The 15377-nt window shown below is 47.5% G+C and overlaps 1 protein-coding gene across 2 annotated transcripts in view; it reads right to left on the reverse strand.

Moving 5' to 3' along the window:
- Positions 1-15377, reverse strand: part of RALY (RALY heterogeneous nuclear ribonucleoprotein) — a 134311-nt gene that overhangs the window by 25071 nt on the left and 93863 nt on the right. The window contains exon 2 of one of the 2 annotated variants that reach the window (XM_058814622.1): positions 8548-8710. The exons of the other annotated variant lie outside the window; for it this stretch is intronic. The gene's annotated coding sequence lies outside the window, so the exon portion shown is untranslated. The remainder of the gene's footprint in view (positions 1-8547; positions 8711-15377) is intronic. 2 annotated transcript variants of the gene reach the window in all.

Here is a 15377-nt window from a genome sequence, read left to right on the forward strand (position 1 = left end):
TCCTTTCCTTTCCTTTCCTTTCCTTTCCTTCCCTTCCCTTCCCTTCCCTTCCCTTCCCTTCCCTTCCCTTCCCTTCCCTTCCCTTCCCTTCCCTTCCCTTCCCTTCCCTTCCCTTCCCTTCCCTTCCCTTCCCTTCCCTTCCCTTCCCTGCCCTGCCCTGCCCTGCCCTGCCCTGCCCTGCCCTGCCCTGCCCTTCCTCAAATCACAGAATCACTTGAGGTGGAAGGGACCATAAAGCCCATCCAGTGCCACTCCTGCCATGTCAGGGACACCTTCCACTGTCCCAGGTGCTCCCAGCCCTGTCCACCCTGGCCTTGGGCACTTCCAGGAATCCAGGGGCAGCCACAGCTGCTCTGGGCACCCTCACAGGGGACAATTTCTTCCAAATATCCAATCTAAACCTACTTTCTTCCAAATATCTAAACCTACTCCCTTCCCTTTCCTTGCTTCCTGCCCTCCCTCTCTCCTGCCTGTGCCATCCCCAGGGACAGCACTGAGGCCCCAGCACGGTGACCCCAGGAGCAGCTGGGGACATCACCTGCACCCAGGCTGGCTCTCCTGCACCCTGTGACACCAGGCCTGCCACCTGAGCCTGCACACAGCCCTGGAGCCTGGCATCTGCCCAGGGTTCCCCAGGGGTTCATCCCACAAGGGCACCTGTGTGCCACCACCAGGTGAGAAGGAAACGCAGCAGGATTAACTGAGCTTTGCACCCCAGACATTCAAGGATCCCCTGGGCCATTTTTAGGGGTGGTGAGGATCACTCCAGGGTCCCAGCGAGCTCCCACACCCCAGGACAGGCCATGCCCCTGTTCCATGCAGGGAGGAGGATGGATGCCAGCAAACTCCTCTCCTTGCCTCTGTTTCTCCTCCCTTCCTGTGACAGCAATGTCACACACTGTCCCTCTGCTGCTAACGTGCAGGAATCCCTTAAAAATCCTGCAATCCACCCAGGAACAGCCTGGGGTTGGCACTGGAGTGCTGATAGTTGTCCCCTCCCTGCTCTCAGTGCCTCGTTTCCCAGATTAGAGGGTAATTGAGAGCCAGGTGGTGCAAACTCCAGGGGAGTGAGGAACTGTCACAGCAGAAGGGAGAGCAGAAAGCAAACCCAGCCCCCTGTGTCCTGCAGGAGCTCTTTGTGTCACTGTGACAGCAGCAGCCTGGCTCTCCTGTCACAGACATCTTTTATGGAAAATAATTTCCTTAGGATTTTTTCTCCTGAGAAGCTGAGAGACCTCAGGAACAAAATGTAAACATTGATTATCTGCTGCTGTGGAATGCAACAGGTGCATCTGTGATTGGCCCATGTTGGTTGTTTCTAATTAATGGCCAGTCACAGTCAGCTGGCTCAGACAGAGAGTCAAGCCACAAACCTCTGTTATCATTCCTTCCTATTCTATTCTTAGCCAGCCTTCTGAGGAAATTCTTTCTTCTATTCTTTTAGTATAGTTTTAATGTAATACATATCATAAAATAATAAATTAGCCTTCTGAAACATGGAGTCAGATCCTTGTCTCTTCCCTCATCCTAAAACTCCTATGAACACGGTCACACTCTTCTGTCCCTCTCATCATGTTTGCTCACAGGAGGGGAAATGGGGATTTCTATCCTAGGATTTTCCAACCATGGGATTTTCTATCCTGGGGTTTCTACCCTGAGTTTTTCTGTCCTGCCTTCATCTCCACCCAGAACACCACCACACATTTTTCCAGCTTGGAGGTTTGACAGATGCAGACATCCTGCAGGGACCTCCAGCACAGGGCACAGGGACAAAGCTGGTCCCTGCCAGGTTTGAGGCAAATTTGGGGTATTGGAAAAAGCAGCAGCAACCTGGATGGATGGTCCAGCCAGTGGAGCTCCAGTGTGAGTGGGGTGCTCCTTGTTCAGGTGTTTTTACCATCTCAGATACTCCTGTGCAGGGCAAAGCCCAGCCCTGACCTCACTGCTTTTTGGAGGTTGCCCTTGCTACTTTCATCCCAAACCTTTCATGCCCAAACATCTTTCTTGCCACTTGCAAGGGAGCAGCACAGAAAATTTTTGGAACTTGATGGAGGCAAACTCTGAGTAGGGTCTGTTGTGACAGCACACAGGGGAATGGTTTTGAACTGAAAGAGGGATTGGGAAGAAATTTTTCCCTGTGAAGGTGGGCAGGCCCTGGCACAGGGTGCCCAGAGCAGCTGTGGCTGCCCCTGGATCCCTGGCAGTGCCCAAGGCCAGGCTGGACAGGGCTGGGAACTGCCTGGGACAGTGGAAGGTGTCCCTGCCCATAAGATGATTTTTCAGGTCTCTTCCAACCCAAACCATTCTAAGAACTTGTAGGCTGAATCACCAGCATTACATGGGAAGGCAAAAATCCACCACAGCACCATAGGAGTGATTTGCACTTTCTTGCAAGCAGCCAGAAAGTTTTAGGGAAGGTCTGGGCAGTGAACACTGCCCCAGATTCTCCTGGCTGTTCCACAGGGAGGATATCTCACTTTGGGCAGCCATCAGGCTTCCCCTTGGCTCTGAGGGGGGATTTAGGAGAATCACAGGATCACAGAATGCTTGGGTTGGAAGAGACCTGGAAAATCATCCAGTGCCACCCCTGCCATGGCAGGGACACCTTCCACTGTCCCAGGTGCTCCAAGCCCTGTCCAGCCTGGCCTTGGGCACTGCCAGGGATCCAGGGGCAGCCACAGCTGCTCTGGGCACCCTGCTCCTGTTTGGTTGTTTTTAATTTTTCCTTTAAGCTGTAAAAAGGCAGTTTTGAGACAGGGGATTGCCCTGCCCAGCTCCATGGGCCACCCCCAGTGCCAGCCAGCCCTCCCTGGGGAGCCCTGAGCCATTTCCTAGCCAGTCCCCAGTCATGAGAGCCCAGCTCAGAAGTTTGGTTTAATAACCAACACAAACCCTGCACTCTTTTCAATAACTCCTGAGTCCCCAGCGAGCCCTGCACACAGACCTGGAGGCTCAGGAAGATCCTGCTCACTGCTGTGGGCTCCAATAAACACAATTACCTGGGAGGAAAAAAAACAGTGCTTGGGTTTTCTGGGGAAAACACCTTCAATCCTCCCAAACATGAGTGTTAAAGGGCTGGGAAGTTATTAAAAAAAAGGGGTAGACAAAGATGGCACAATTATTAGACTGGTTCTGCAGGCCCAGGGCTGTATTTATATACATTTTAGGGGGATATTTGCTGCGCTTAGAGCTGGGAAGGCTGAAAGGTGGAGATGAGCTCAGCAGGAGCCAGACTGAAGCTGTGGGGTCCCTCTGTAAACCCTGCTCCCCCTGTAAGTGCAACCAGGCACATCCCAGGAGGAGAGGAACCTTTCCCTGCAGGCAGAGCAGGTCCTGGGGTCCCTCCAGTGCCACTCTGGGCTGTCCCCTCCTGAGTGACAAGGGGATCCTTCCACAGGGCCTATGAATTTCTCCCAGAACTTCCCAAGGCTCCATCACGGAATCATTAAGGTTGGAGAACACCTCTGAGATCATCAGGTGCAAGCATCCACCCAGCACCACCCAAACCCCATCCCCAAGTATCACATCTCAAGGTTTCTTGATCCCTTCCAGGGATGGTGACCCCACCCCTGCCCTGGGCGGCCTGTGCCAATGCTCCACAACCTTTCCATGAGGAAATTGTTCCCAACATCCAATCTAAACCTCCTGTGGCACTGCTTGAGGCCATCAGCATCCCACCCATCCAGTGGCAGCCCCTGAGCTCCTAGTCCTCTGGAGGTGGCACCAAGCCCCTGCTGTGGACCCCCTCAGGGTGGTGTTATCTTTTTATACTAAAAACCGGGTGTACATTATTTACAATAATTTTCCAATACCTATCACCTATGTTAGACAGTCTGTCTCTACTGTAAACCAATCCAAAAGTGCCACCATCACCCAGAAGATGGAGGACAAGAAGAAAGGAGGACAAGGCACGCCCAAATCCCTCCACCTCGGCTTCTGAATCCCCCACTCTAAAAACCCTCAATTCTATTTTTCTACCTTGTCACAAAATAACTATTATTCTATTTAAAGTCTCCTGGTTTGTAAGTCCTCAGGTAAAGCTGGTAATTGTTTCCATGGGTTGAAATCGAAGCCACAGGTGTTGACTCCATGCCAAGGTCTCTGAGCCCCCTGGCAGGACCTGGAGCCCTCCAGGGCAGCAGAGGGATGTCCTGGGTTCTGTCTGTCCGTGCTGCAGTGGGGGAGCTGCTCCCACCCTGCTGCCCCTGCCAGCCCCACCTGGCTGTGCCAGCATCAGGGCAGGGCAGGGCAGGGCAGGGCAGGGCAGGGCAGGGAAGGGAAGGGAAGGGAAGGGAAGGGAAGGGAAGGGAAGGGAAGGGAAGGGAAGGGAAGGGAAGGGAAGGGAAGGGCAGAGCAGGGCACGTGTCCTGCAGGGCGCCAGCACTAATCCAGCCTGCCCTGGCAGATGTGGCTCTGCAGGGGGGTGGCTCCAGCCCTGCCCACGCTGACGCACGGGGAGCAGCCGGGGCTGGCACTGGGCTGGTGCCACCTGTGCTGCTGCCTCTGCGCCAAGGGCAGGGGCAGCTCCTTTACCCCTCGGCCGCACAAGTCTGAGGATACAAATATACCTTCCACAAAACCTATATATATATATATATATATATATATATATATATATATATATCTTTCACAAAACCAAAATATTTAAAATAAAAAATATGTATTTCACAAAAATAAAATTAAATACATCTCACAAAACCAATATATATATTCCATAAAACCAAAAAATGCATACAAAATACATATATTCCACAAAACCAAAAAAAAAATTATTTCACAAAACCAAAAAATATGTATTCCCCAAAACCAAATATGTATTCCCCAAAACCATAATATAACAAAAAATTTATTTCACAAAACCAATAAAAATTTATTTCACAAAACAAAAAAAAAAATCCACAAAATGAAAAAATATATGTATTCCACAAAACAAAAAAATAAATATATTTCACAAAACCAAAATATATAAAATAAAAAAAATTCACAAAACCAGAAAAAATATGTATTTCACAAAACAAAACAAAAAAATTCACAAAACCGAAAAAATATAACTTTTACAAAACCAAAAAATTTATATATGTACTTCACAAAGCCAAAAATAATATATTTCAAAAAACCAAAAAATAAAATAGCATTATTTAACATTAAAAAATTTAAAACAGTACAAAAACTTTTTAATATAACTAGCAAGCTATAAAACCACTAAAAACCAAAACACACCTCTATATAAAGCACACATTAAAAAATTACATCCTCCCCAAAAAACCCACCTTAATTTTAAAACTAAATCCTCTTATAAACTATAAAAACCCTTTTTCCCAACAACACATAAAACTATAGAAAAAATTAAAAATTCAAATTAATCTTAAATAAAAACTTCTATACCAAAATAAATAAATAATAAAATAATTACAATCCCATTAAAAATAAAAAAATAAAAGCTGGTGAGCCCTGGGAGATGCAGGGCTGTGCCCAAACACTGGGGACACAAGTAGCTCCCCCAGTTCTCCTTCAGCCCTCCACCATGCTCTGCAAAGAGCCTTATTTTTGAATTTTTAATTAAAACAAGTCATTTCAAACTGCAGAAATCCTGCCAATCCTTTGAAAAGCTGGCTCTGGTTTAAATTTCTGAAATCCCCTGTAACAGAGCCATAAATAATCAATAGCTGTTTAAATAAGTATTTAATCAGCTGTTAAAGGTACAATAGTCACAAAGTCTGTCAGGTCAGCACTCAGTTTATGGCTGTGGCTCGTTACCATCTGCCCTATGTATTATTTATGCCTGTAGAAGATTAAAAATCTATTCATTAGAGCATTAAATCCTTCCTAATAAGGGTGATAAAGGATGACCTAGAGCTGGGCAGTGGGAGCTGTCCAAGCAGGCCCTGCTCCTCACCCTGCCTTGTGTGCACACAGCTGGGGCTCCCCCAAAAGCTGCACAGAATTCACAGAACTCAAGCACAGAATTCACAGAGCTCATAGAATTCACAGAATTCCCACAATGACCAGGTTGGAAGAGACATCCAAGACCATCGAGTCCAACCCAGCCCCAACCCCTCACCCAAACCCTGGCACCCAGTGCCACATCCAGGCTTTGTTAAACACACCCAGGGATGGGGACTCCACCACCTCCCTGGGCAGCCATTCCAGAACTTTATCACCCTTTCTGTAAAAGCTTTTTCCCGATCTCCAACCCTATCCAAGGGTGAACTTTGACTGTTCCCTCCAATGTTTACAACTGCTCAGCACTACAAAGTTATTCAAGACCCTAAGTTCTTGTTCACTTATGCTTGCTTAGCCAAGAGTCTAGATGTTCCCAGACAGAAAATAAATAAATAATTTGAATAATTCTAGTTAATATTTTTAATAAAAGTGGGTGCTAATTGATGGAAAACTGTGGGCCGTGAAGCTCAGTCACACAAATGTAAACAGTAATCAATATGCATGATCAGTCATTATTTACTCATCTGAAATAAACGTTTTTTTTCAGAGTGATTTCCTTTGTATTTCCTGTATTTCCCTTGGCACAGCTGGAGAACTCACAGAATTCTCACAATGACCAGGTTGGAAGAGACCTCCAAGACCATCGAGTCCAACCCAGCCCCTCACCCAAACCCTGGCACCCAGTGCCACATCCAGGCTTTGTTAAACACACCCAGGGATGGGGACTCCACCACCTCCCTGGGCAGCCATTCCAGAACTTTATCACCCTTTCTTTAAAAGCTTTTTCCCAATCTCCAGCCTGTATTTCCCTTGGTGCAGCCTGAGGCTGTGTGCTCTGGCTGTGTCAGTGCTGCTGCAGACAGAGCCCAGCCCCAGCTGAGCACAGGCACCTTCCAGGAGCTGTGAGAGTGATGGGGGCAGCCCTGAGTCTCCTTTTCTCCAGGCTGAGCACCCCCAGCTCCCTCAGGGCCTCCTCACAGGGTTTGTGCTCCCAGCCCCTCTCCAGCCTCGCTGCCCCCTCTGGATGTGCTCAGTGTCCCAAGGTCCTTCCCAAGCTGAGGGGCCAGAGCTGCACACAGCACTCAGGTGTGCCCTCACCTCCCAAGGCTGGGGTCACCCTTGAGCTGCTCCACTCCACCCCTTTGGAGACAGTTTTACCCCACAGAATCATGGAATAATTTGGGTTGGAGGGGGACCTTCAGAGATTGAGCTGTTCCACCCTCTTCCACACCTTCCCCTGTCCCAGGCTGCTCCAAGCCCTGTCCAACCCAGCCTTGAATACTCCAAGGGATGGGGCAGCCACCACCTCCATCTGCTTGACAAGGCTGGAATTTTGTCTTTGAAAGCATTTTCTCCATGAAAATATATTTTAAATTAGGGCACTTTTCTCCTAGAAGCCCTCCCTCCTTTGATTGCAGAATATGCAACAAGTGGAGTTTCCAGGAGTCTCTGCTTCCAATCATCTCAGAAATCTCTTGTGAACAGACCAACATTCTTTTTGACAGCAGCAAAATAAATTTTAAAGGTCAATTGAATCAGATAAGCCCAGTCTAGCAGCCCTTTCAGATGCAGAATTCCATGGACAACATTTAGGTTCTGTTCAAGAACAGAAACAGAATTCTTTGGAGGAAATAATCTTCAAAAGGAAAAAAAAAAAAAAACAAAACAAAACAAAACAAAACAAAACAAAAAAAAAAACACCAAAAAGAGGAAGAAAATGAAAAGGAAACAGCAATTAAATAGAATGTCATCCATAATCCCACCAGTGCAAAACCTGATGATTACCTACCAGGTACTGGACAATGCTACATGCACTAATCTAATTAAAGGCCTTTTTTACAGGCAGCTGAAGCCAGCTCATTAGTGTGTTACTGAGATGCTCATTAATGGCTGGCCATGACTAATTTCTTGAGAATTATTCCTTAATTCTTTATCATTCCCAGCCTAACAGAAAAACAGAATGTTTCCATTCCCCCTCCCACTCACACAGGTTCTGATAATGTTCCTTAATGAACACCCCCCACCAGCCCAATTGTTGTTTTAACAGCAAATGATTGATTTATTTATGGGGAAAACCAAGTTTTTGGGAAGTTTCTCAGCTGGTAATGAACTGGCATTGCTGCTGCTGCTTTCAGCATCCCCTGCCCCCATCCATGAGCCCCCATCCTCCTCACGCTCACACAAACCCCTTTGGCCATGGCCAGGAGCTCTGCCAGGCTCCAGGGCTGGGCCACATCTCCCCTTCCCAGGCCAGGTTCCTGTGGGAAGGACACATGGATTTCTCACCACAGGGAAATGGTAACCTAGAAAATTGGGGCTCAGAAAAGCCCCCATTTCATGCTGCCAATTAATTTAATTTAACTCCTCCGGGGCCACCCAGCTGCCAAAGAGGAGCTGCTGGAGGTGGAGCTTCACTGATGGAATCCCCTTTTTGAGCTCCACCGGTGCCTTAAATTATGGTTGAAAAAGGCCTCCAGGATGATCCAAGTCCAACCATTAGGCTCATGTCCTAAGCAGAGGTGCTGCACTGTGCTGCCAGAGCTGCTGGAGCACCCCAGAGCTGCCCTTCCCAGCCAAACTGGCCCTGCTCACCCCCCAGGTCACCTCTGCCAAGCCAGGAGGGTGATGGCTGCTCCTTCTCAGTGACTGAGCACAATCATGGATTTCCTGTCCCAAAATCCTGAGCTGAGGACAGCAGGACAGTCCCCAGCCAGATCAAAGGGGTCCCAGAGCAGACTGAGCCTTCCAAATGCCTGTCCATGTTCTCCTGCAAAGAAAACCATTAAAAAAAGGTTTTCTTCCTGTGAAAAATGCATGTATTTTATGATTGGCTTTTCACAAATATTAAAATGATGTTATATGTGTTATGTTAGAAAGTTATGTTGTGTTAATTCTCTTAAGCAGTGTGTTAAATATAGTTCTGGTTATAAAAAATCTTAAAATAGAAACTATGCTGAGTAGGATACTTTTTTAAAAGAAAGGACTCACAGCAAGATAGCAGCCACAGGACACTTGAACCTTTCAGAGAAAAAGAATTTATTGCCCCATTATCAGAGGAAATGAACTTCTTCCCACCTCGAAGGCGCTGTCAGGATTCAGAGGAAGATGTTGACACTGACCAGACAGAATCCTGTGTTTGAATGGAATTTCTGCATCATGTATGAGGTGTATGAATATACAACAGGCTGTTGCTTTTAAGGGTTAATCCTCTGTTAACGGGGGTCCTTTTTCAGGCTTGTGCTGCCCAGAAAGAGGTACCTGGACGGTCCATAACTCTTTGTTTCTATTGTCTCATATTGTCCTAATTCAAATTGTCCAAATTATTATTACTCTAATTGTAATACTATTTTTATAACCATTTTATTACTATTAAACTTTTAAAATTTTAAAAACAAGCGACTGGAGTTTTTCACGCCTCCCACCCGCTGAAGGACCTCCTGTCAGGGGCACCCCCAAAGTCACACAGCTGCTCCCAGAGATTGGGTTTGTGGTGTCCCCCATGCAGGGAACGCTATGCTGGTGATGATGATGATGATGAGGAGTGTGGAGAGCTGGCTGGGGGAGCAGCTGGGGCTGCAGGACCCTGCTGGCTCTGCTCTGGGATGGAGGTGGCTCCTCACAGACCCCCCTGGTAAAGCCAAGGTGCCCAGGGCTTGTTCTTGTGTGGTGGATGATGAACCCCCAGGGAATCTGTGATTGACCCTCCTGGATTCTCAGGGTTTTGGTTGTTAATTGCTGCCCTGAGATGTGCAGGATGTCTCTGTTTCAGCCCACGCATCCAAAGAAAGAGTCAGAGCTCTTCACATTTCGGTCCTGAGGTTGTTTATTAATTCTTATCTATGAAATTTTCTTCCTGCCCAGCTGAGATCTGCTCAGCAAGGCAGCCACAGGCACTCTGACCACTCCCGAGGTGGTGTTGTCCTTTTATACTACAAACAACATATAACATATTTACACTTAATTCCCAATACCTATCACCTATGTTAGACAGTGCACTTCTACTCTAAACCAATCCCAAAGTGCCAACATCACTGCAGAAAATGGAGAAGAAGAAGGAGAAAGGCTGGACACGCCCAAGTTCCTCCATCTTGTCCCCAAAACCCCCACACCAAAAATCCTAAAATCTACATTTTCACCCTGTGATCATTTTATTATTACACCATTCAAACCTGTGTGACTTTCAGGTCCTCATACAAAGCTGGTAACTTGCTCCAGGGGTCAAAGTCAAATCCCCAGGTGTTCTGGGCTGTGTGCCAGGGTCTCTGAGCCCCTGACGGGGTCGTCAGCAACTCTGGGCACCTGGAGGGATGTGCTGAGTTCTGACACTGGATGAACCCTGAGCAGCCAACCCAAGCTCATCTCCTCTGCTGAGTGCTCATCTGCAGGTGCTCAATGAGCTGCTGTGAGCTGTGCCCCTGTCCCTGCACACAAACACAGGACAGGGGTGAGGAGCCTCAGTAGCCTCACTGAGAACCTTCACAAGCTGAGGGTTTTGCCACGCTCCTTTCTCCTCTCTGAGTTAATTACCACTGATTGCCTTTCACAATTATGTCAGACACTTCCAATATGCAGAATGACATGAACAATTAAGACACAAATCTCTGTGGAGTGGCTGGGATGTGGTTCCCACTTCATTTCTGGTTGGATTTGCTGAGGTTTGGTTGTTAAAATGCCACCTCTGAGGCTCCACAGAGACTGGGGAGGCTCCTTCTTTCTAGGGAAAGCATCTCAGGTGGGACAGGGAGACCTGGGCTGCTCCAGGGGCCAACTACAGCCAGGCCTGTGGTGGGAGCTGTGGGAATCAGAGGGGTTTGGGAAAGCTGCACAAGGCAGGACTCAGAGACAGCAGAACTGTGATTAGAGCTAAGCAACAGCCATGAGATTGGTCAGCAGAAAAATGATGTAGGAAGTAGAAAAGGACAAATAGAACAATGATCTGTGTATTAATGCTTGTCTAGAATAACTGCCTAAGCTACAGAAAAGTTTATCTAGCAAGATATTAGGAAGTTCTAAGCTTAATAATGGAGCTCTGTGCATTGTGCTTTAAGGCTTCCAAGTAGGTACTGTATTCGAAAGAAGCAAGCATTGTTTAACCAAAGGTACTTGTGCTTATAGTGGTTGGATAGAACTACTGTCAATGTGCTTTTGCTTTGTGTGATTGGTCAAAAAACTTATAAAGTGAGTTGTAACATTCAGTTCTTGGTCTGCTGCCTGGGATGTGAGCTGGTAGCATCTTCCCACTGTCATAACCACGGAATGAGACTGATGGTGGAAAATCAAACAGCTCAAGGCACGTTCCAGCAGTCCTGTCCTGTTTGTGATTTGTACAGAGCCCCCAGCTTGTGATAAAAGCCACTCCTCCTCCTCCTGGTGAAAAATAAACCCTGCTCCCATCCACTGCCCTTGGCCTCTCCAGCTGTCCATGGATGCCAGGACTAAAGCCAGGCCTGGCTGTGCAGAGGGAGCTGTGCTCCCCTGGGGCATGATGGCCAAAGCTGAGATAGAGCCCATCATCTGCTGCTCTCCTGCTCCACCAGTGCCAGGGTGATGGGTCAGGCTGGGAGGGCTCCTGGGACTCTCTGCTGATGCTGCTTTCAGCCCTTCCTGGGGACAGCATTCAGCTCCCACAGAAGGGGCTGAACACACAGACCCCCTTTTAATAAAACAGCAAGATTAGTAGCCCATCATTGTTTGTTGATTATGGTCATTCTTTTCTGTAAATGAAGTTTAAAAGTCATCAACAGATTTGTCAGCTGTGACTTATGAGCCCTCCCTGGTGCAGGGGAGTGAAGCAGTGACAAATCCCTTCCACCAGCACCGCATCTGTTATGTGTGAGGAGTTCCAATTACCAGGGACCCCTGGAATCCATAAACAAAGAGCTACAGAAATGTCCTCACAGCTGCTGGATCATTCCTCAGAGCTGGCAGGGCCCTGCCAGGCTCAGGCACCAGGCCCATGGGGCTTTCTTAGTGCTAGCCAAGCCCTGGGCCCAGCTTTGGAGGTGATGGAGCTTGTCCCAGGCAGGAGCTGAGGGCTGGGGCCCTGGGACATCCCCATGCAGGGAACTGCTCCTGATGGTGACTGACACCGGCCGGGGGTTATTTACAGAGCACGAACGAGATGGTGCTGCTGTGGAACGTGCCTTGAGCTGTTTGATTTTCCACCATCAGTCTCATTACATGGTTATGACAATGGGAAGATGCCACCAGCTCACAATCCATGCAGCAGGCCAAAAAACTTAATGTTACAACTCACTTTATAAGCTTCTTAACCAATCACACAAAGCAAAAGCACATTGACAGTAGTTCTATCCAACCCCTATAAGCACAGGTACCTTTGGTTAAAACAATGCCTGCTTATTTCAAATATAACACCTGCTTGTGAGCCTTAAAGCACAATGCACAGAGCTCCATTATTAAGCTTCAAACTTCCTAATATCTTGCTAGATAATCTTTTCAGTAGCTTAGAGAGCTATTCAGAAAATGTTAATACACAAGCTATTGTTCTATTTGCCCTTGCTTTTTCTACAGTTTAAATAATTTTTCCGCTGACCAATCTCATGGCTGCTGCTTTAGCTCTACTCACAGTTCTGCTGTTATCTGAGGCCTGCATCTTGCAGCTTTCCCAAACCCTCTGATTTTGTGGATTCCCACAGTGATGATGATGAGGAGGAGTGTGGAGAGCTGGCTGGGGGAGCAGCTGGTGCTGCACCCAGTGCTGGGGCTGTGGGACCCTGCTGGGCTCTGGGATGGAGGTGGCTCCTCACAGATCCCCCTGTTAAAGCCAAAATTCCATGGCAGGCTCTGTGGGGAGCCTGACACTCCTCACCCACACAGGATGCTTGTCATTCTGATTTTTTAATATTTTCTAAGCCTTCTGATGTTTACATTCTCCTAACAAACTTTCTCACACACTTCATGTAAATAACTTATTGGTTTGCATTCTTTTCTGGAGGAGGAGAAATTTGATGGACTGTTGGTTTGTCCAGTGTCATTGGAGAGTGTGACGAGCACTTTCACCCTCCAATCCACTGTCAGTTCTGGAAATCTGTAAATGTTGGAATAAGAAATTAAACTTCCCCTTTTTTACCTTGAGAACAGCAGTGTGTGTGTGTTGTGTTATTTTGTGTCCTATAATGACAGATGCTCAAATCTTCCCCACAGCAGGCAGGCCCCCCTCCTGCTCCCACTCACGTCAGGCCCACACAGAGGGGCTGTGCCCCTGAGTCCTGGCAGGGAGGCAGAAGCTCTCCAGGTCTCTGCAGATCCATTCTCTAACCCAGCCCAGTGTGGGGTTCCACACAGAGCTGGAGCCTCCAAGTCCCTCCCAGTGCCCTGGGGCAGGCATCACATCACATCTCCAACTGCCTGGGACACTGGAGAGCTTCTTGTTAACACAGGAGCTTATCAAATCAATTAGATCACATTAAATGGCAATTTGGGGCTCATCACACCCAGCCTCCTCTGGGAGAGGCCTCTGGACATCTCCTGTGTTTGGCCTGCTGGAGGGAGCACTCACAATGGCAAACCTTGCTTTTCCAGGCACAAAAACCTGTCCCTGAAACCTCTGAGACAATCTTCCCTCCACAATCTACTCTGCCAGAGCCCCCTGAGTGTCCTGGGGGAGGCACAGGGAGCAGGGATGTGGCCCTGCAGCTGTGGGGCTGCAGCACAGCAGTGCCAGCAGCTCTGCCCTGCACTGGCAGCGGCCAAACCCAGCCCTGGCTGTGGCAGCAGCAGAGATGGCAAAGAGCAGCCCTGGGCTGCCCTGTGTGCGTGCCTGACATCCTCATGCCCAAAAACTCATCACCCTTCTTTCACCCTCACAGGCAAGCAGGCAGGAATTCATGTGAAAAATGTGTATTTTATCATTGGCTTTTTGCAAATACTAAAATGAATATTATATGTGTTATGTAAGAAAGTTATAAATTTAATTTTTTTAATGTTTTAATTTTCTTAAGTAGTGTGTTAAATATAGTTTTACATTATATCATAAGGTTAAAATAAACTATGCTATGTAGGGTACTTTTTTTAAAAGAAGGGACTCACAGCAAGACAGCAGCCACAGGACACCTGAATCTTTCAGAGAAAAAGAATTTATTGCTCCATTATCAGAAGGAAGGAACTTCTTCCTGCCTTGCTCAGCCAGAAGACACGGTTTAGGATTCAGAGGAAGAAGTTGACACTGACCAGACAGAATCCTGTGTTTGAATGGAATTTATGCATCATGTATGAGGTGTATGAATATGCAATAGGCTGTTGCTTTTAAGGGTTAATCCTCTGTTAACGGGGGTCCTTTTTCAGGCTTATTTTGCCCAGAAAGAGATACCTGGACCATCCATAACTCTCTGTTTCTAGTCTCATATTGTCCTAATTCAAATTATCCAAATTATTACTACTCTAATTATATTGCAATTTTTACAATCATTTTATTATCATTAAACTTTTAAAAAATTTAAAAAACAAGTGACTGGCGTTTTCCACAATCCTGTTACCCTATTTTCCCTATTTAACCCAGGCAAAACTGACATTTACCAGCAAACCTGGCTGCCTGGGGCTGTGCCTTTTCCCCCTGATGCCAGAGCCCAGCCTGACCCCAGCTCTGTTTGCTCTCCTGGCTGTGCAGGGATCCTTGGCTGTCACCAGGAGCTGTGAGCACAAACAGATCTGTCTGCACACGGCTGCTCACAATTATTCATTTTAACAGTAGCAGTGGCTGGGAAAGCAGCAGCAGCAGCAGAATGATTTAATTTTTATAACCTTGAGTGCCCCCTGCCCTGCTTGGATGAGTTTCCTCTGTTATTTCCATCCCCCAGGGATGCAGACCCCACACTGCTCCTGAGCCTTTCCCTCCATGCTGAAGGCTCAGCCTCAGCTCTCACATACCCAGGGCTTGTTCCTGTGTGATGGATGATGAACCCCAGGGAATCTGTGATTGACCCTCCTGGATGAACCCTGAGCAGCCAAGCCAAGCTCATCTCCTCTGCTGAGTGCTCATTGAGCTCTGTGAGCTGTGCCCCTGCACACAAACACAGCCCAGCCCTGATGAGCTGGAGCTGATGAAGTTGAATGGGGAATTCAAACTGGTTTATGGAATTCTGTGGGTCACTGCAGTGGGATTTCAGCCTTTCCCTCATCCCCCACTTAGCCAGGGTGCTGCTGTGCACAGAGTCACCCCCTGTGCACCACAGCCAGGACAGACAGCCACGAATCCTGGGACACTTCTGGTCATGGGAAAAGCAGGAGGTTTTGTAATTTATAATTTCTGGATTTTAATCTATTTTATATTTTTATCTATTTTATACAAGAGTCTGAGCCATGCCAACACCTCTGTGCCACACGTGCTTAGGACCCCATTACTGCACACTCCCAGCACTAGAAACAGAAAAAGGAAGAAAATTCCATTCTGAAGGGTTTTCCTAACCCCCCTCCAT

The sequence above is a fragment of the Ammospiza caudacuta genome, chromosome 15 (assembly GCF_027887145.1).
Source record: "Ammospiza caudacuta isolate bAmmCau1 chromosome 15, bAmmCau1.pri, whole genome shotgun sequence".
NCBI lineage: Eukaryota > Metazoa > Chordata > Aves > Passeriformes > Passerellidae > Ammospiza > Ammospiza caudacuta.